This window comes from Mauremys mutica, unplaced genomic scaffold, assembly GCF_020497125.1.
Source record: "Mauremys mutica isolate MM-2020 ecotype Southern unplaced genomic scaffold, ASM2049712v1 Super-Scaffold_100355, whole genome shotgun sequence".
Lineage (NCBI taxonomy): Eukaryota > Metazoa > Chordata > Testudines > Geoemydidae > Mauremys > Mauremys mutica.
In genome coordinates, this window is record NW_025423322.1 from 349908 (window position 1) to 370807 (window position 20900).

Genomic DNA, 20900 nt, shown 5'->3' on the forward strand with positions numbered 1-20900 from the left:
GTTTAGTTGTGCACTTGGGAACCTATAAGGCTGAAGCAATTTTATGGATGGTGACACTAGGACTGAAGGGTTATTTAATGTTGTAGAAATTATTAAAAACACTTAGCTTCAACTGGAACTGCCTGTTATTAAAGGCTGGTTTCCCCACGTCAGTTCCATAAGCTCTGCTAGAAACACCCTGGCTTCTCTCCTGCCTCGGTGGGAACTGGAGGGAATCGTCCCCTGCTGCCCTTGGCTCCAGGCTGGTTTTTCTGGGGAGGGGACGTGGAATTGGTTTGTTTGTTGTTGAGAAGGGAGCCAGGCCAGTTCTCAGGGAACGAGAACTCCCAGCATCTTCCCAGCCCAGCCCAGGCTGCTGCCCTGTCCCAGCCTCTGTTCCCCTGGGTGCCCTGCGTGTTTGACTCTAGAGCAGGCCGGGAGCAGCAGCTGAGGCAGAGGACAGCCTGGGCTGGGCAGATGCTAGGAGCAGAGCACCAGAGGCCTCTTCTGGCTCCCTCCTCATCAGCAAACAATCAGTCCCCAACCGCACCTCGGGACAGCAGCCTGGAGCCAAGGGCAGTGCCCAGTGGGGGTTTCTCTTTTTCCTATTTCTGGGGTGAGCAGGGACCTGGGGGTGTTTCTAGCAGAGCAGTTGGAACTGAATTGGGGAACCAGCTTTTAATAACAGGCAGCTCAAGTTCAGACTAATTTTGTTACAATTTCCTTTACAAGGTAAAATAATTCAAAAGTAAACAGGCAGGAATGATTGGAACTCTTTTCTCTCGGGCATAGAAAGAAACGGCTTTTTGGCTTTTCATGGTACGGGAGTCAGGTTCATTCACTGTTCAGAAGCAACATGCTCAGAAGCCTGTTGTGTTTCATTTCTCAGGTTCTGCTCCCATCGTTTGGCCATTTCCTTCCCCTCCTTTCTGTCCAAAGCGCAGAGCCCAGCTCCTCCAGGGAGAGAAGGACGTCTTTCTTCTTTCCTTCCTCAACAGCCCCCTTCCTTGGAGAGCCCCTTGCTGGGGTCTGGGTGGGGAACAGCCGTTTCTGAGGATTAATTTCACACCATATTTGGTGTTGATATATAGATTTTACAGCCAGACTAGATCAGTAGGTACCTCTGCTCTGACCTGGGTCATAACAGAGTCCAGAGAATTTTACCCAGTGACTCCTACATCCACCCCAAGATCTTCTGGCTGAACGGGGAGGGTTCATTCAGAAAGTCATTGTGTTTGGATGTAAAGGTGGGAAATGATGGGGAAATTGGCCCCTCTTTCAAGTTTAAATGTTGTAACTTCTACATCTAGACCGGGGTGGCCAACCTGAGCCTGAGAAGGAGCCAGAATTTCCCAATGTAACTGCCAAACGTGCACCTTTGTATGCAACTACTGAGTCAGTTGTGAACCTTCCCATCATTATCATTATCCCTTTGAAATGATGATGGTGATGGACACTTGGCTCTGTATCCCAGTGTGCCCTGGACGTCTACAGGCTGCATTAGCCAATCCAACCATTTGGCACTTGCAGATGGGCACCTCTGTATTGTGCCTGAGTCTTGTACAGCTATGAAAGGCTGATAGATGCCGATATTTTCCTGTCTTTTTAACCAGCACTAATACCAGGCCAGGCCAGGGCTGGGAAGAGAGAGCAGCAGGTTTCCCCAATTGTTTCCTGCTTGCTTTTTCTTGACTAGCTTCACCTCTGCACCAACTTGCACTTTTCCTATGTGAGCCTCGCTAGCTCAGTTGGCAGAGCATGAGATGTTTAATCTGAGGGTCCAGAGTTCAAGTCCCTGGTCAGGTGAGACACTTCTCACTATGTTTGTAAAAATGTGACTTTCTGGAGTCTTCTTTGGTGTTACTCTTTCTCTTCAGGATTTTGCCTTTCCTAAGAAGGGCCTTTGTGTGGGGGGGATTGAAGGAGCAACTCCTTGACATCCCCTCTGTCCTTGCAGCCTGGAGGAATAAAGTCCTTTGGGCATATAGCATGTTCCTCCCCTGCACACACAAACACAGAATATCCCTAAGGAATTAGAATCACCTGCTGCCTTCCCCTGTCCTGCTGGATCCCCAAATGAAGATGCTCTTCAGCCCAAACCCATGTCCCCTCTACTCCCATTGCCCCTAAATCCCAACCCTCAGTCCCTCCTATGCTCACTGCTCCTCACTCCCAACCAGAGCCTGCTCCTCTTCACCCTTCTCCTCTGTCCCAACCCACAGCCCCCTCCTATTCCCAGTGCCCCTCAATCCCAACCCACAGCCCCCTCCTCCTCACGCTGCTCCTCAATCCCAACCCACAGCCCCCTCCTATTCCCAGTGCCCCTTAGTCCCAACCCACAGCCCCCTCCTCCTCACGCTGCCCCTCAATCCCAACCCACGGCTCCCTCCTTCCCTCCAGCAGCAGGTGCTTCAGACCCCCTCAGGAAGATTTTCTTGCAAGGTTTCGGGTATGAGTCTGCATGTGGATTTTACAGTATGTTGGAAATAGGTTGGGTTGTTTGCCGAAATGATCACTGGTGGCTGGTGTTGGATTCCCAGTCTCCTTGTTATTGGGGCAGGAGAAACAAAGGGTTGTTATCCTTGATGTGTGAATCAAGGACTCAACCCTGGGTGTAAACTAAATGAGCTGCCCACAGATTCTGGCAGCCACAATGAGCATTTGGTGCGATAGCTCAGACCTGTCCCTGTCCCTGTCCCAGAGGGAGGGGGTCACCTGCAAGGGGCTTGACCACTGACCTATCAGCTCTTAACTCCCAAACTTTCAGTAACTCTATTATCAGTGCCAGTGAGTGTAATTTAAACCATAAGAAAAACCACACTGGGCTAGACCAAAGGTCCATCTAGCTCTGTATTTTATCTTCTGACAGTAGCTAATACCAGGTGCTCTAAAAGCATCTCAACAAGGCACCACTGGGAGCTGAACCAAGCATCTCCTGTTTACAAAACAGGTACTTTAACCAGCTAAACCAGGGTGCCTGCCTGTGGCTAAAGTAAAGTGTCTGCTCACATCTGACTCCCTGCATCCCCACCTGGGCCCCACAAAGCAGAGCAGCAGGTGAGGTTTTTCTTGCAAGCTGTGTGTGTGTGTGAGAGAGAGAGAGAGAGAGAATCTTTGGCCAGGTCTGCACTACAAAGTTATTTCAGGAGAATTATATTGCTCAGGTGTGTGAAAAACACACTATGCACCCTCGGTTGCCACTGCAATGCCACATCTGGTGACAAAACTGCCCTGTTTTGGTGACCAAATAAAACCACTTCGATGAGCTTTTTGCAGCAAACTTAAAGTGACAGAGTGTCAGTGAAGACGCTGCTGTTCATTATATCACCATAACTGGCCTCCTCCAGTATCCTACTATGCCCTCTGTGAACTCGCCTGCCCTGCATTCCTGCTACAGAGCCATGTGCCCCTCTCCTTTCATAGCTCCAGGAAGTTCTGACAGCTGAGCCTGCTGCTCTGCTCCGGCAGCCAGGAGCAAATCACTGCCGTGGATGCTGCTCTCTCCCGCCCTGCGAACACAGAGCAGGGTGGCGGGAACTTCCTTACAGTGTGTGTGGGGGGGGCACCGAGATTCCGAACTGTTACACCCCCAGGACACCCCTTCCCTCGAGGAGGCTCTTACCTTCTAAACAGGGATGGCTGTTTTCTAGTAAAATCACTAAAAGGGAAGGAGAAAACTCGAAAGAGGTTCCCCTGGCGCTCACGTACGTGAACCCGAATACTCTCTCAGTCCTCAAAGAGAGACCTGGAGAAGGAGACTTGCTGAAGCAAAGCCACAGGGGTCTCTGAGGTTTTCCTGGCCCCTCGCCCCTGTCCTGCCTGGCTGATGTCAGCATCTCTCTGTGAGGTCACCACCTCCCCACCACCTTTGACCAATAGTCTGAGGTCCTGCAAAAGGGCTTTGTGATGTCACTGCCTGTCACGGACTCACAGATCGAGCCCACTCTTGGCCCCGTGCGGTCCGTGGGGGGTGCCCCTTTCAGTCCAACAGCCCTTCTTGGGGGTCCACTCTCTCTCGGGGTCAGGCCCCTCCACCTCCTGGAGCCGCACCTCTCTGAGCCTTAGCACGTCTGTCTCTTGCCGTGGGCCCCCTCAGGGAGTCCACGCTCTCTGGACCCCCCGGGCCTCCTCACCCCCGAAGGGGTTGATGCCCCCTGCTCTCTAGACCGGAGTGACTCTCAGCCAGCATAAAACAGGAGGGTTTATTGAGCGTTGAACACAGCACAGGGAACTCTCAGGGCCTCAGGCCTGTCCTCCCTCAGCCCAGCACATCCCAGTCCCCCTGCAGCCAGGTGGGCTCTGCCTGCTTCCCCTCGCCAGCCCAGAGCCCCCCTGCTTCCCAGCTGGGCCTCCGATATCCCGGGCCCCAGGCCCCACCTCTGTCCATTGTCTTTTCTCCAGGTAAACAGGGTTTCCTGGGCCTCCTCCCCTCTCTGCCCTCCTCTGGCTGGAACAGGTTGGTCACGGGGTCCTCTCCCCGCAGCCCATTGTCCTCCCACTGGCCAGAACTGGCTGTGACTCCTGAGCTGGGTCTCCGGGTCACCAGTCGCTGGGGTCTCCATCCTCCAGGCCATCAGCTGGGGTCCCAAGTCCCTCTCCGATCCTCTGTAACAACAAACTCCCTCTTCCCTCACCTCGTTAAACCAGTAACACCCGGGGACACTGAGTCCCACTCCCTGTGCATGTGAACCACTGGAAAACACAGAAAACCCTAAGAAAATCCCCCACTTCGTCACAGAGCCCAGCACACCTTTCCTCCTCTGGGCACCTAGAGCAGAGGCGGCTGATGTTGACGGCTCCAAGGGAAGGCTTAAAAGCCACAGAACAACCGAGGTCAGGGCCAGAGGAGGGCAGGACCATGCCTAGGTGTGGCCTTCAGACAGGCACAAAAACACCCAGCCAGGCTGCTCCCTGCCATGCCAAACACCCACTGAAGGCCACCCGCAGACCAGCATGTGGGGAGGCTGCTGATGCTTTGTGGCCAACATCAGAAGATGGTAGGAAAGCAGGGCCAGCCCGGCGCCTCTTACTGTTCCCACTCTCCATGCTCACTTTGGCAGTGGGGCAGGAGATTTTTCCCCAGCTGGCGAGAAGCAGAGAAACACCCAGGCTCCATGTAGCAAATCCCCTCAAGCACAGGGACAGGTGCACACTTGGAAGAGGGAAACTGCTCCACACGCTAGCCCGGGCAGCCGCCCATTTTCTTTGGCAAGTCAGGAAGGGCAAAGGCGAGACTGGAAGCACCTGGGGCTCATGCCCCAGCCTTTGTGACACCCACCCCCCAACTCCTTCCCGGGGCTCTAGCTGAAGCCAGAGCATTGGCCTGAGTGGCCAAGAAGAGGTTCCAGCCTTGAAAGGAGCAGGACTTTCAGCCCAAAGGTAAAACTGCACAAGCAAAACCACAAAGGGACTCAAACCCTCAATCGCCTGATCCAAAGTCAGACACCTTATCCATTAGGCCACGTGATCACATAGAAAAATGCCCTCCAGGCACTTCTTTGGAAAAGGCAGACACTGACGCATCCGACGAAGTGGGAGTTCACCCACGAAAGCTCATGCTCCAATACGTCTGTTAGTCTGTGAGGTGCCACACGACTCTTTGCTGCTTTTGCAGACACTGTGTTTCTCAGGTCAGCTACTGAGGGGGGCCGAGACTCTCTGGGCACAAGAAGTCGAGTTCCCAGTGAGATGTGAGACTTTATTCTCTGGAGCCAGGTGCAGGGCTTTGGCAGGGAGGCTCAGCCATGGGGGATTGGGGTGCAGCGGACGGACCGGCTGTCTAGGTGCAGAGATTTAGTCTCCCTGAGGAGGAGGAGGAGGAATCCTGCTGACAGGCAGTGGCCAGGGCCGGTGCAACCACTAGGCCAACTACTCGGCCGCCCAGGGTGCCAAGTGGTTGGGGGCACCAAAAATCGCACCCAGGGGAGGCGGGGGAGTGGAGGTGAGCTGGGGCAGGGGGCTGGGGGAGGTGCGGGGGGAGGGCTGCCTGCAGCAATAACAGGGGGCGTGTGTGTGTGTGCAGGGGAACCGCTCCCTGTCCCAGCTCACCTCTGCTCCATCTTCTCCCCTGAGCACGCCGCCCCTGCTCTGATTCTCCTCCCCTCCCAGGCTTGCGGCACTAAACAGCTGATTGGCACCGCAAGCCTGGGAGGCAGGAGAAGTGGAGCGGCGCCGGCGAGCTCAGGGGAGAAGGCGGAGTGGAGGTGAGCTGGGTGGGGAGCTGCTGCAGGGGGGGCTGCCCGGCTCTTCCTCTTGGCCCCCACCCCTGCACTTACTGCATGGTAAGTGGAGTGACCCAGCCCCAGCCTGGTCCATTCCCCTGGCTCCCAGCCACGCCACCGGCGAGTGCTGTGCGGCGGTTCCCCCCTCCCCCCAAGCTTGGGAGCCAGGGGAGCAGAGCAGGCTGGGGCCCCAGGCCTGCGTGGGGGGAAGCAGAAGGGGGCTGGTCTCAGGCCATCGTGGGACATGGGGGGCTGGCTACATCCTGCAGGAAGTGGAGTGACCCGGCCCCAGCGTGCTCTGCTCCCCTGGCTCCCAGGCTTGTGTTGGTGTTGACTGGATTTGTGCGGGTGTTCGTGTATGTTTGCAATTGTGTGTGTGTGTGCATGCTCTGCTGCCCTCTGCCAGCGCGACAACTGTTTCTCTGTATGTCACAGCCCCCATACCGTTTACCCCGATGGTGATTTCCCCATCTTACAACGGCTGGCTGGCCTGACCCTTCTCCCCTCTGCGGAGTGTGGCAGGGGCTGCAGCTCACCCCCTGTGGGGCAGGAGGGCCCAGGTGCGGGGTGCTGGGCTCCGATGCACCTGCAGAGCAGCTCAGGTGAGGTGGGACAGGGCGTGTGGTGTCCGTTCTGCGTTGCCTGGTGCTGGGCCATTGCACAATCCCCAGCCACGCCGCACAGCGCACCCCGAGAGGGGGCAGGGGGCCAAGCGGATGATCCAGCATGAGGGGATCATTCTCATTGGTAGCTGTCCAGTGGCAGTGAGTGCCACAGGCCTTGGCACATGCTGTGTGGGGCAGGAGGTCCTTGTATTTGGAGCAGTGGGAGTGAACTGTGTGCAGTTGTGTCTCTGAGCACGATTGCAAATATTATGGTGTGGGGGGGTGATTGTGAGTGCGCCTGGGATGTGATTGTTTCTCTCTTTGGGGGTTGAGCTAGCATGTCCCTCTGGGTGTGTTGTGTGTGAGTGTTCTTGGGATTGTGTGAGTGTCTTTGTGCATCAGTGTGCATCAGTCACTCACTTGCTGCAGGATACAAAATCCTGCAAAGCCATTTCCTACTGGTTAGCCAGCAACACACACACACACACACACACACACACACACACACACACACACACACACACACACACACACACACACACACACACACACACACACACACACACACACACACACACACACACACACACACACACACACACACACACACACACACAGCAGGGCTCAGCCCCGCCAGCAGGGGGCAGCAGGACACACACGTCTCTCCTGGGCCAGCTTGGACAATTTCCCATCACGACCCGGCACAGTGCTGGTGCCCCCACATGGGGGTGGGCAGTGACCGGGCGGGTGGGGGCAGATGTGCTGGATTCAGAAGGAAGCACTTTGGGAAAATCAGTCACGGTCCTTAGCAGAGCTGGGACACCGACCCAGTGACCCCTGCACCACCCTGGGAGGGGAGTGGGGTCGAGTGGTCAGAGCAGGGAGGGGGCTGGGCACCAGGACCCCTGGGTTCTACCCCAGGTCCTGGGAGTGGAGGGGGTCTAGAGCAGGGGGACTGGGAGCCAGGACTCCTGGGTTCTATAGGGGAGACTGTTTTTTCCTGGGCTCCCCTCTCTAGAGATCCCAGCCCAGCCCCCTAGTGGAGAGTGAGTGGGAGCCGGGGAAGTTGCTCTCCCACTTCAGAAACATGATTCAACCTCCCCTCCCCCATGGGCTCTGACATCATGGACCTCCCCCTCCCCCAGGCAGGCAGTAGAAGCCCTATCCCACCAGAGGGGGGGTTTAGTTGCACCCACAACAAGCCCACTCATGGTTGCAAAGAAACCCCCACATACCCACAAACCACTGCTAGGACAGGATCTGCTGCTCCCACCTGTTTACTTATCACCATGAGCTGCTCCCCGCCAGGCACCACACCCCATTCACACGCCTTTGGTCAATATGCAGCTCAGCAGCAATCACTGCCCCGAAGTGACTCCGGCGCAGGCACCCACAGCACGAACTCCCCACACCGGATTCTGTCCACACGCAGAGAATTCTCTCCGCCGGGCTCCTTCGGTTCCTCTCGCTGCTCTCCGTCCTGCCGCCAGACACTGCTCATCTGCATAGCCCCGCCCATGGGCACGTGACACCTTCTGTCGTTTTGGTCTCCAGTGAATGAGTTGCCTGCGGGGAGTGAGCACGTCACAGCCCCAGCGCACGTCACGGGGATTGTCTGTGAATGAGTTGCCTCCGTCCTCTCCAGCCCAGGTGAGGGCGGGTCCCTGGGTCAACCTGACACCTCCCTCCCCAACGCAACTCCTCATCCCCGCCCCTCCCCCCAGAGAGCCCCGCCCCCCCCCCCCCCCCCCCCCCCCCGGTGCAGGGTATGACGCTGCCCCGCGCAGGAACGTGCTGCGCCGCTTCGCCCCTTTCACCACCCCCCGCACAAAGCGGCTGGGCGGGGCGGGGCCGGGTCTGGCTCTGTCCGGGGACTGGATCCACGTGTTCCGGGCGCCCCTACGTGTCACCCCCCGACTCCCGCTGCCCCCAGCCCCCTCCCCGGGTGAGCCCGGCTTAAACACCCGCAGACAGACCTGCCCCATGCCTTCCCCGAGCCCCCTGCTGTGCCCGCCCCCAAAGCCCCGCCCGGTCACTGCCCACCCCCGTGCGGGGGCACCAGCGCTGTGCCGGGTCGTGATGGGAAATTGTCCAAGCTGGCCCAGGAGAGACGTGTGTGTCCCTGCTGCCCCCTGCTGGTGGGGCTGAGCCCTACTCTGTGTGTGTGTGCGTCTGTGGCACTGTTTGTATCAGTGTGTTGCTGGGATAACCAGTAGGAAATGGCTTTGCAGGATTTTGTATCCTGCAGCAAGTGACTGACTGACTGACACACACGCACACACGCACACTGACGCACAAAGGGACTCACACAATCCCAAGAACACTCACACACAACACACCTAGAGGGGCATGCTAGCCCAACCCCCAAAGAGAGAAACAATCACACCCCCAGCCGCACTCACAATCACCCCCCCCACACACACACCATAATATTTGCAATCGTGCTCAGAGACACAACTGCACACAGTTCACTCCCACTGCTCCAAATACAAGGACCTCCTGCCCCACACAGCCTGTGCCAAGGCCTGTGGAACTCACTGCCACTGGACAGCTACCAATGAGAATGATCCCCTCATGCTGGATCATCTGCTTGGCCCCCTGCCCCCTTTCGCGGTGCGCTGTGCGGCGTGGCTGGGGATTGTGCAACGGCCCAGCACCAGGCAACGCAGAACGGACACCACACACCCTGCCCTGCCTCACCTGAGCTGCTCTCCAGGTGCATTGGAGCCCAGCACCCCGCACCTTGGCACTCCTGCCCCACAGGGGGTGAGCTGCAGCCCCTGCCACACTCCACAGAGGGGAGAAGTGTCAGGCCAGCCAGCCCTCGTAAGATGGGGAAATCACCACCGGGGTCGATGGTATAGGGGCTGTGACATACGGAGAAATGGTTGTCGCACCGGCAGAAGGCAGCAGAGCATTCGCACACACATACACACACGCACAATTGCAAACATACAGAAACACATGCATGAATCCAGCCACACACACACAATTGCTAATATACACAAACACCCGCACAAATCCAGCCAACACCAACACAAGCCTGGGAGCCAGGAGAGCAGAGCAGGCTGGGGCCGAGTCATTCCACTTCCCGCAGGAAGTAGCCAGCCCCCCATGTCCCACGATGGCCTGGGGCCCCAGCCTGCTCTGCTCCCCTGGCTCCCAAGCTTGGGGGGAGGGGGGAACCGCCCCACAGCACTCGCCAGCGGCGTGGCTGGGAGCCAGGGGAGTGGACCAGGCTGGGGCTGGGTCACTCCACTTACCATGCAGTGAGTGCAGGGGCGGGGGCCATGAGGAAGAGCCGGGCAGCCCCCCCCGCAGCAGCTCCCCACCCCAGCTCATGTCCACTCCACCTTCTCCCCTGAGCTCGCCGGCGCCGCTCCACTTCTCCCGCCTCCCAGGCTTGTGGTGCCAATCAACTGTTTAGTGCAGCAAGCCTGGGAGGGGAGGAGAATCAGAGCAGGGGCGGCGTGCTCAGGGAAGAAGATGGAGCAGAGGTGACCTGGGACAGGGAGCGGTTCACCTGCACGCCCCCACCCCCGTTACTTGCTGCGGGCAGCCCTCCCCCTGCACCTCCCCCTGCCCCAGCTCACCTCCACTCCCCCGCCTCCCCTGAGTGCGCATTTTGGTGCCCCCCCAACCACTTGACACCCTGGGCGGCTGACTAGTTCGCCTAGTGGTTCCACTGGCCTTGGCCACTGCCTGTCAGCAAGATTCCTCCTCCTCCTCCTCAGTGCGACTAAATCTCTGCACCTAGACAGCCGGTCCGTCTGCTGCACCCCAATCCCCCATGCCTGAGCCTCCCTGCCAAAGCCCTGCACCTGGCTCCAGAGAATTAAGTCTCACGTGTCGCTGGGAACTCGACTTCTTGTGTCCAGAGAGTCTCGGCCCCCCTCAGTAGCTGACCTGAGAAACACAGTGTCTGCAAAAGCAGCAAAGAGTCGTGTGGCACCTTATAGACTAACAGATGTATTGGAGCATGAGCTTTCGTGGGTGAATCCCCACTTCGTCGGATGCGTCAGTATCTGCCTTTTCCAAAGAAGTGCCTGGAGTGCCTTTTTCTATGTGACCACGTGGCCTAATGGATAAGGCGTCTGACTTCGCATCAGGTGATTGAGGGTTCGAGTCCCTTCGTGGTTGTGCTTGTGTAGTTTTACCTTTGGGCTGAAAGTCCTGCTCCCTTCAGGGCTGGAACCTCTTCTTGGCCGCTCAGGCCAATGCTCTGGCTTCAGCTAGAGCCCCGGGAAGGAGTTGGCGGTGGGTGTCACAAAGGCTGGGGCATGAGCCCCAGGTGCTTCCAGTCTCGCCTTTCCCCTTCCTGACTTGCCAAAGAAAATGGGCGGCTGCCCGGGCTAGCGTGTGGAGCAGTTTCCCTCTTCCAAGTGTGCACCTGTCCCTGTGCTGTAGGGGGGTTGCTACATGGAGCCTGGGTGTTTCTCTGCTTCTCGCCAGCTGGGGAAAAGCCTCTTGGGGTAAAATCTCCTGCCCCACTGCCAAAGTGAGCATGGAGAGTGGGAACAGTAAGAGGCACCACCAGGGGGCTGGCCCTGCTTTCCTACCGTCGTCGATAATGGCCACAGAGCATCAGCAGCCGCCCCACATGCTGGTCTGTGGGTGGCCTTCAGTGGGTGTTTGGCATGGCAGGGAGCAGCCTGGCTGGGTGTTTTTGTGCCTGTCTGAAGGCCACACCTAGGCATAGGCCTGCCCTCCTCTGGCCCTGACCTCAGTTGCTCTGTGGTTTTTAAGCCTTCCCTTGGAGCCATCAGCACCAGCCGCCTCTGCTCTAGGTGCCCAGAGGAGGAGAGGTGTGCTGGGCTCTGTGACGAAGTTGGGGATTTTCTTGGGGTTTTCTGTGTTTTCCAGTGGTTTGCATGCACAGGGAGCGGGACTCAGTGTCCCCAGGTGTTACTGGTTTAACAAGGTGAGGGGAGAGGGAGTTTGTTGTTACAGAGGACCGGAGAGGGACTTGGGACCCTGGCTGATGGCCTGGAGGATGGAGACCCAGTGACTGGTGACCTGGTGACCCGGAGACCCAGCTCAGGAGTCACAGCCAGTTCTGGCCAGTGAGAGGACAATGGGCTGCGGGGAGAGGACCCCGTGACCAACCTGTTCCAGCCAGAGGGGGGCAGAGAGGTGAGGAGGCCCAGGCAACCCTGTGTACCTGGAGAAAAGACAATGGACAGAGGTGGGGCTTGGGGCCGGGGATATAAGAGGCCCAGCTGGGAAGCAGGGGGGCTCTGGGCTGGCGAGGGGAAGCAGGCAGAGCCCACCTGGCTGCAGGGGGACTGGGATGTGCTGGGCTGAGGGAGGCCAGGCCTGAGGCCCTGAGAGTTTCCTGTGCTCAGGGCCGGCTCTACATATTCGGCCGCCCCAAGCAGTCATGCACGGGAGACGCCCCGGGGCCCCGGGAGCAGCGGACCTCCCGCTGGCTTGACTGGTGAGGGTCCGCTAGTCGCGTGGCTCGGCTGGACCTCCCGCAGCTGCGGACGGTTGGCTGGTCTGGCGCCTCCGGTTGAGCTGCCGCAGTCATGCCTGCGGGAGGTCCAGCCGAGCCGCGGGACCAGCGAACCGTCCGCAGTCATGCCTGCGGCAGGTCTGGTCGTCCCGGGGCTCCGGTGGACCTCCCGCAGGCATGACTGCGGCAGGTCCGCCAGCCCAATCTGCCGCCCCTGACGACAACTGCCGCCCCACGCGCGTGCTTGTCGCGCTGGGGTCTGGAGCCGGCCCTGCCTGTGCTGTGTTCAAGTCTCAATAAACCCTCCTCTTTTATGCTGGCTGAGAGTCACTCCGGTCTAGCGAACAGGGGGCATCAACCCCTTCGGGGGTGAGGAGGCCCAGGGGGTCCAGAGCGCGTGGACTCCCTGAGGGGGCCCACGGCGAGAGACAGACGTGCTAAGGCTCAGAGAGGTGCGGCTCCAGGAGGTGGAGGGGTCTGACCCTGAGAGAGAGTGGACCCCCGAGAAGGGCTGTCGCACTGAAAGGGGCATCCCCCACGGACCGCACGGGGCCAAGAGTGGGCACGATCTGTGAGTCCGTGACAGGCAGTGACATCACAAAGGCCTTTTGCAGGACCTCAGACTATTGGTCAAAGGTGGTGGGGAGGTGGTGACCTCACAGAGAGATGCTGACATCAGCCAGGCAGGACAGGGGCGAGGGGCCGGGGAAACCTCAGAGACCCCTGTGGCTTTGATTCAGCAAGTCTCCTTCTCCAGGTCTCCCTTTGAGGACTGAGAGAGTATTCGGGTTCAGGTACGTGAGCACCAGGAGGAACCTCTTTTGAGTTTTCTCCTCCCATTTTAGTGATTTTACTAGAAAACAGCCGTCCCTGTTTAGAAGGTAAGAGCCTCCTCGAGGTTTGAAACCTGTTCAGTCTGATCCATCTGGTGACAGTTGAATTCTAGGCATGGAAAACACGAACTTAAGGAGGCAGAATTTTATTCCGCACCTGGGATTTTGTCCCTTAGAACCACTGGGGTCATTAGGGTTTGTCCTTTTTGTTTCGCCTTTTCCTCCATCCATCCCTTCCTCCTTTCTCTTTGTCTCTTGCTTCTTTTGTCCTTTCACCTGTTCCCCTCCCAACACCAGGAGCAGTGAGTGTGTGTGTGTGTGTGTATGTGTGTGTGTGTATGTGTGTGTTGTGGGGGAGTGCTCGGCAGCTCCCACTGTGGGAGGTCCACCCAAAAATGTGGGGCTGAAATAGTGCTCGGGCAGTGATCCCCACCGGTGACCTGGGCCACCCTTTGGGCTCTCTGGTGAGAACCCTCAGCCTCTCGTCCTCAGTCTCTACCCTGATTGGCTGAGCAGGGGGTTATTGACAGGGAGGAGACTCAGGTCCTTGTTGTTCTCTTTTAAGACCAAGGAAATAAGTCAGAACCTATTATATGTTGACAAATTTTGCTGCATTAATTGTCCCTGAACAGTTCATGATTCTCTCTAACGTTGCAGTTCTCCTCAAATACTTGCTGAATAATTACTGTGCACTGTTGTTGGTCTGGAGCTCATCTGAAAGCACTTTATTCAGGTCATTTAGTGTTTGAAATTCACGATCTGATGGTTAGTATGAAAATCAGGGCTCTTGGGTCCTATTCCCAACTCTGCCACTGACTGGCTGTGTGACTTAAGACAAGTCAATTCTCCTGTCTCAGCCTTGGCTTCTCCCTCTTTCAAGTAGGGATAATAATGATCCGCTCCTACCTAGCTCAAGGTGGGTGGAGGATGGGGATCCATTGGAGAGTGTCACTAGGAGTATCAGAGGGGTAGCCGTGTTAGTCTGGATCTGTAAAAGCAGCAAAGACTCCTGTGGCCATGGCTAAGCAAACAGAACAAACCCCCTGTGCTTTGGGAGCCAGGTTTGCGGCGGGAATTCTGTAGTTCAGATCACTTCACGCCTGGGCATTGGGATTATTTACCAGTTTCTCTGGCATTGGGGCAGTTTTATGCTCATAGCTGTGATGGCCGAGTGGTTAAGGCGTTGGTCTTGAAATCCAATAGGGTTCCCCTGCGCAGGTTCAAATCCTGCTCACAGCGAGGCCTGTGTTTTAGCCAGTCTCTCACCCAGGCAACACCTCTGTACAACCCTCTGAGACACTCTCAATTCTCTCCCCACCCCAAGTAAATCCTGTTCTGCTCCTTTCATAGAGATCCCTGGGACACCACCTCACACTGTGTCCCTGAGGGGTCAGGCAAACTCTCAGCACCTGAAGCCTCTGCCACTCACCTGGTGCCCCATAGATCAGCCATAGCCCTGGTTCTGCTCCTCTCTCTAGAGTGCGAAAGGAGCCAAGTCAGCGACTCCATGGGAGCTACGGGGCTGCAGAACCAACAGAAAAAAATGGTGCTCAGCGCCCACTGGCAGCCAGCTCCCCCCCTGCCCCACTACAGGCCTTGCTGACAAGCTCCTCCTCTTCCCCTTCAGCACCTCCCACTTGCCAGTGATCAGCTGTTCAGTGGGGTGCAGGAGGCACTGGGCAGGGAGGGGGAGGAGCAGGGAGAGGAATGGGGCAGGAAGGTGCAGGACTGGAAGAGATGGGACAGGGGTGGGGGAAGGGCTTGGGGAGGAAAGGGGGAATTTGTCCCAGACCCTGGATCACTCTAGGGCCGGCCCTGCAGGGAAGCACTGACTCTCACAGTGACAATACAACTGACCAGCCTTGCGGGGGAGGCTTAGGGAGATCCGCACTCACCAGGTCTCTTCTCTCCCCCACGGTGAGCCAGACACTGCTCTCTCCTGGCTCTCACTCTAGCAGCTGGACGCCAAGGAGCCATTTCCCCACAGGAAGTGCATTGAGTGCCCCTGTGGTGCTGGGGGGCTGGCACTGCTGCTGCCTGTGGGGCTGGCAGGGGGGCTGATGTCTGCACAGACTCTCAGCTGCCAGGCCGGAGGGGGCACTTGGGACCTTACCAGACTGGCTCAGTGAAGACGGGGGGTTGACAGAGCAATACAGACGCTCTCCAGAGCACAGAGCAGCAGCCGCCCATGCAGCCAGGCAATGAGCATTTCCCACAGCCTGGAGCCAAGGGGGAGGTGGCAGCTGCTGTTCCAGCTCCTCGGGGACAGGCCCTGTCAGCCAACGGCCACTTCTTACTCCCCACACCTAAGGGCGTTGGGTTCCTCCGGTGGGGTGTGGAGCAGCCGTTCGTTTCCCTGTTCGCACTCCTCTGCGGTGTGAAAATCGGGGAGGGGAGGCAGAAGCCCCACTTCCCTCCCGAAATGACGCCCAGTGCGGGAAGCCAGGACAACGGGGGGGGGCAAGTGGTGGCCAGACTCTCACCGCCAGGGTCTAGTCTAGCTCAGGGTCCAGCTCAACTTCCTCCCCGCACCACTGGCCCCCAGTCCCCTTCCACCACCAGGTCAACCCGGGCACTAGGGCAGGAACGGGTGAGGCAGCAAGTCAAGCTGAGCAAGGCTGGCAAAAGCGAGTCTTGTCTTCATGGGCCGCTCACAATGATGTCCTTTTTGTGTGCAACTGCTTCAAAAACATCCCAGGCAGAGAAGCAACAGGCCAAAATGCTCATATACAGCTGCTAAAGTAGCTCAGTTGGGAGAGCGTTAGACTGAAGATCTAAAGGTCCCTGGTTCAATTCCAGGCTTTGGCAGGTTCTTTCATCCCTCTTTGTGCAGTGGCGGCTTGTTCTCTGGGAGCACTTTGGTGTCTACACCCAAGGTGCGCAGAGCTGCCCTTGAGGATCCAGGGGGTCTGGAAAAAAACCAATTTTGGGGGCCCCTTCATTAAAAAAAAGTTGCAATACTGTATTCTCATGGGGCTCCTGGGGCAAATTCCCCTGCTTGCCTCCCCTCTGGGTGGCACTGAAAGTGAGTCTCTGATCTTGGGCTCTGCAGTAGGAAAACATAGAATGGGCTTCTGCCCCTAGATGGCCCACCTGACCTTTAACAAGGAGAGATGGGAGCTGTCTTTCCCAACATGGCAGGGAGAGAGCAAGGCAGGGTGTCCCTCAGGAATGGTGCCAGAGGGCTGCCGGGCAGTGACAGGCAGGGATTGGGGGCGAAAACTCCTCTCTGCGGCTGAGCAAGGGCAATACCAGGGAAGGGGCATCTGTGAAAGTGACCCTGTGGAAGGTGGCAGGCATTTGGAGGCCCAAGAGGAGGCGCTTGATGTTCAGTGCCTTGGAGCAGCTGGACTTGGACATGGTGAGTGTTCAGGAAATGCACATTCATGACTCTAGAGTAGCTCAATGGGCAGAGGGTGATTGGAGGAAGGGTCTCCTGGCCAAGGAAGAATGATGGGGCTGGAGTCTTGTTCTTCACATTCGCGGTGCGAGTACAGAAGGTGGTGGAGCTTAGACCAGGGAGGGCATTACTGGTGGGCTTTGTGCTCTGTGGCACTGGTTACGGCTATATTAGTGTGTATGGTCCCCAGTTAAGGCATGAGAGGGAAGATCAAAGGCTCCCTTCCTCTGGACTGCATGATGTTTGGTGTTGGGGGGGATTTTAATTGTGTCAGCTGGCCTGAGGCCCGCTGGTCCCGTTTTCCCAACCATCAGAGGAAACATTTTTACAATGAGCACTACCTGGCGCAGGTCTGTAGTGAGGTCGTCTTAGAGGAGCTCACTCCAGCCACAGAGGGGGTTCACCTTTCTGCGGGGACAGGCCAGGAGTCGCACTGACCGGATTTATAGTTAGCTTTTGTGTCTTTAGCATGTTGCTTCTCAGATTCTTTCTTGGCCTGACTTGTTACACTTTGACACTTAACAGGCCAGAGTTTGTGCACCTTCCTATTATCCTCACTAGGATCTGATTTCCAAATTTTGAGGAATGACTTTTTGCCTCTAACGGCCTCCAGTACTCGGCCGTTTACCTAGAGTGGCGTTCTGCTGGTCCTCCTATTGTCGTTTCTGATTTAGGACAAACGTTTCATCTGAGCCTCTAATTGCAGTGGTTTTAAATGGTCTGCATGCTGCTTGCAGGCACCTAACACTTGTGACAGCAGCTCCTTTTAATTCCCACCTAACAATCTGTACTTTTGCCAATAGGTTGACTTTAGGTCTTTAACTTTGAGCGGTAGCTGAGAAGATGGTAAATCGGGCAGAAACCCGTTCGACAAACCTCTTCATTTCCTTGTTATTTCCTGACTTCTTCATTCATCCCCTTTTCCTTATTTCCTGGCACCTCTGGCTGCCTGGGCTGAAGGCAAGAGGCAGGCCTGGGCGTGGCGAGGGCCTCCTGTCCCGGAATGAGGCTGCACTGCTTCCTGGTCCCCTTTTCCCACCCACACGGGCAGGCAGCTGCTGCGGGAGAACACGAGGGAGGCTCTCGGGGCGCTGGGCAGCGCTGTGTGGCTGTCAGGGGAAAGAGCCTTCTTCTCTAAAGATGGCCGGCAGAAAGGTGGTGCTCAGCTCTGTAAGCGACCTCCCCTGTAGCCTCGCTGCCAGGGGATGCAGACATTTCTGTAAGGTGCAGAAAGAGGGTATTTGGCTTCCAAGTTAATATGAGAAATATGCATTTAGGAGATGGAATTTCTATTCTTTCAATTCTTTCAGAGGGCCCCAGTGGCCTAATGCACAAGGCAATGGCTTTCTAAGTCAGAGATTGTGGGTTGGAGTCCCATCCAGGGTGGAAAAACTGCTTCTATATTGCAAGGCAACCTTGCCCTTATTTTCACCAAGGAAGCTGGGAGATGTTTGAACACAAAATACTGGATCTTGGGAAAAATCCCCCAGAAATGGCATCTTGACAAATGCTTTCTAAACCCATCAGTAGCAAACAGTTAATACTAGTGTTTGTCTGAGACTAGAGGGAAGGGGAGTGTTTACTCTGACACCTCAGTGAGTGAAACAGACAGAAAGAGCAAGGCCGTCCTGAAAGAGAATGGATCTGTCTGAAGACAAAGCAGCCTCTGAGAATGAGCAATGGTGTGAAAAGAAGAGGTTCAAATGTGTGTTAGATGTTAGTTAGTGTTAGAGGGTTTATCCCTTCACCCTCCCATTACCGGGTCCTTCTTGCGTACACACAGAGCAGCAATACCCAAAGTCTGAAGGTGCAAACAATGAGATGTTTATTGGGTTGAACTTCCAGCAAGCAATGATTCCAGTTTCCTTCCTCAGTGTCCCCGTCCCAGCCCTGACACACAGAGCCTTGCCTGTGTCCCTGTTCCCATTCACCTCCTTAGCAAAACATAGGACATATGGTGATACATTTCCTGAAAGGGCCAGGCATCAAGGTGGAAGGTGTTGATATTCCATTTGTCCCACTGCCCCGTGCGTAGTGCAGTGCCCTGCACCTTCTCTCGTACGGGCGTGCCACACCCGTTCCAATTAGTGTTCCAGACTTCCCACTATAGTGGGCCCGGGAAGGTTGGGTCCAAGTTGTCTAGTACAGTGGGGAGGGGCTTACTCCATTACTTCTCAGTTATTTCCATAGGCAACGTAACACAAGTATACTTAGCAATACACCAGCCGCTGTAACAATCCACAGCAACACCGAGAGACCTGAGCACTGCCGCATGGTCCAACATCCCGGCCACCACCGAAACACCTCCTCTCCTCCTTCGACGGGGTCAAGCTCTTAACGTGTCCAGTTGCTGGCAGCTGCAATACACTGCCGCTGCAGGTTTTCGTGCTTTTGTCCATATCATAAGTCCATTGAATGTCCACAGAGAAATGGGTTATTGTCCAAACCAACTTAACCACGTGGTGTGGAATCAGGCCATATGCCCTGGTTCAATTATTCACAGCAGTAAGATTCACAGATCTATCTGTGCGCCAAAGCCCAGAGAGCATTGTGTAGTGTGGAGTTTGGTTAGGGGCTGGTGTAATTGTGCCCCCAGTAATATGTACATTTCCAGCAAAACACCTCATACACAGTACACCCAATTGTCCACCCCTTGCCACGGGCCATTGGGTGTGCTCCTCCACGGCCATCAGGGAGGGGCACATTCAAACATCTTCTCTGGATTTACACCATTTTACACACCCCTCCATTGATTCCCAGTGAGCAAATCCCCTTCTCATTATTCCCATAGGGCTCGTGGGGCCCACCTTAGCTGCCGATTCACTTCCAGATACCACGGTAACTGTTACACAGGTGCTGGCCTCCTAGTTGAGCATTTTGAATTTCCATCCACATCTTCCCCCAGATCAGCCTTTTGAAGCTATCCCCACCCATGTCATGAGGTTTTCTGTTAATTGAAACACAACAATGCTAACAACAAGACAAACACCACAAAACATAAATTCATGGTATTATGGGTTAGTCTTTTGCTGGCACCAGCTTCCTTGTAGAGTGTCTGAAAAACAAAAGAAACAATTTCCACACCCCCCCCCCCGATGGGGACAGATTAGTGCTTAATAATAATAATACCACTTCCTTTTACAAATGTCCTTGCTAATTGCAGGAAAAACAGAAGAATTCCCTCCAGGCTGTCCTTATTTTGTTCTATAGTCAGACAGTGAATTACCCCACTTGCTGGTCATTTATGAAAGTCATGAGGTGGTGTGCCTCAGTTTCCGCTCTTGTACAACAGACCCAGTTTGCAATAGTTTCTCTGCTGCACCAAGCTTTAAGTTTATCCTCAGGTAATAGCTGTGAGACAGCTTTAGATTTAGCTTTAGCACTGTACATACACACACACACACACACACACACTCCTTAGGGTTAACCTGTCCCCCTTATTTTCAGGCTTGACTTGTTCTTTCATCTCCCTTTCCTGGAGGGCCACAATCTGAGTCTTCCAGTAGCTTGTTTGCTGACCAGATGTATTTATTATTTACAGCTCCTTTGTGCTGCCACTGATGGGCAGCTCTCTCCTTCCCCCATCAGCTAGGTCATTTGCATTCACACCAGCTTTCGGGCTTGGCTTTTGGATCCAAAGCCATCAGCAGCTCAGAGACTGTCTTAAAAGGGACACAATCAACTTCCACCCGAGTTCTGATTACTTTCCACTTTCATCTTCTGCTTCAAAACACAGAGATCTGAAAAAGAAACCACAACCTATTGTGGCTCCCTTTGGAGCCCTAATAGGGTTTGAATTACTGGTATATACACACAGAATATGAAAAATTGGGTGTTGCCATACACACCATAATGAGAGTGATCAGTTAAGGTGAGCTATTATCAGCAGGAAAAAAAACCCTTTTGTAGTGGCTTTCATGGCCTTTGAGAAAGCAAGACAGAGCCTTGGAAGACCCAGCAGGGTTTGTGGCACAGGAATTATTCTCAGATTCCACTGAGACTTCAACTCAGATTGCAGGATTCAAAGTCCTGAGTGCTGGCCCTTACACCATGGGACCAGCAGAGCACTTGTTGATTACTGTAGACTTCCAGCAGGGAGGACTCTGTGGGCATGGGCGGCTCTAGGCATTTTGCCACCCCAAGCACGGCAGGCAGGTTGCCTTCGGTGGCTTGCCTGCGGGAGGTCCGCCGAAGTCACAGGACCAGCGGACCCTTCACAGGCAGGCCGCCGAAGGCAGCCTGCCTGCCGCCCTCGCGGTGACCGGCAGAGCACCCCCCACGGCTTGCTGTCCCAAGCATGCGCTTGGCGTGTTGGGGTCTGGAGCCGCCCCTGTCTGTGGGGACAATTTTTTCTGGCAGGGAGGACTCAGTGGGAACATGCCTGTCTGGCCAGCCCTGCATTTGCTC

General features: G+C 55.8%; 3 non-coding genes across 3 annotated transcripts; all 3 read left to right on the forward strand.

The window, feature by feature from the left end:
• Positions 1–10872: 10872 nt before the first annotated feature.
• Positions 10873–10945, forward strand: TRNAR-UCG. Its single transcript has one exon. It is a non-coding gene; the product is annotated as a tRNA-Arg (tRNA).
• A 3305-nt stretch (positions 10946–14250) lies between these two features.
• On the forward strand, positions 14251–14332 carry TRNAS-UGA. Its single transcript has one exon. It is a non-coding gene; the product is annotated as a tRNA-Ser (tRNA).
• A 1496-nt stretch (positions 14333–15828) lies between these two features.
• On the forward strand, positions 15829–15901 carry TRNAF-GAA. The gene has a single exon. It is a non-coding gene; the product is annotated as a tRNA-Phe (tRNA).
• The last annotated feature ends 4999 nt before the right edge of the window (positions 15902–20900 follow it).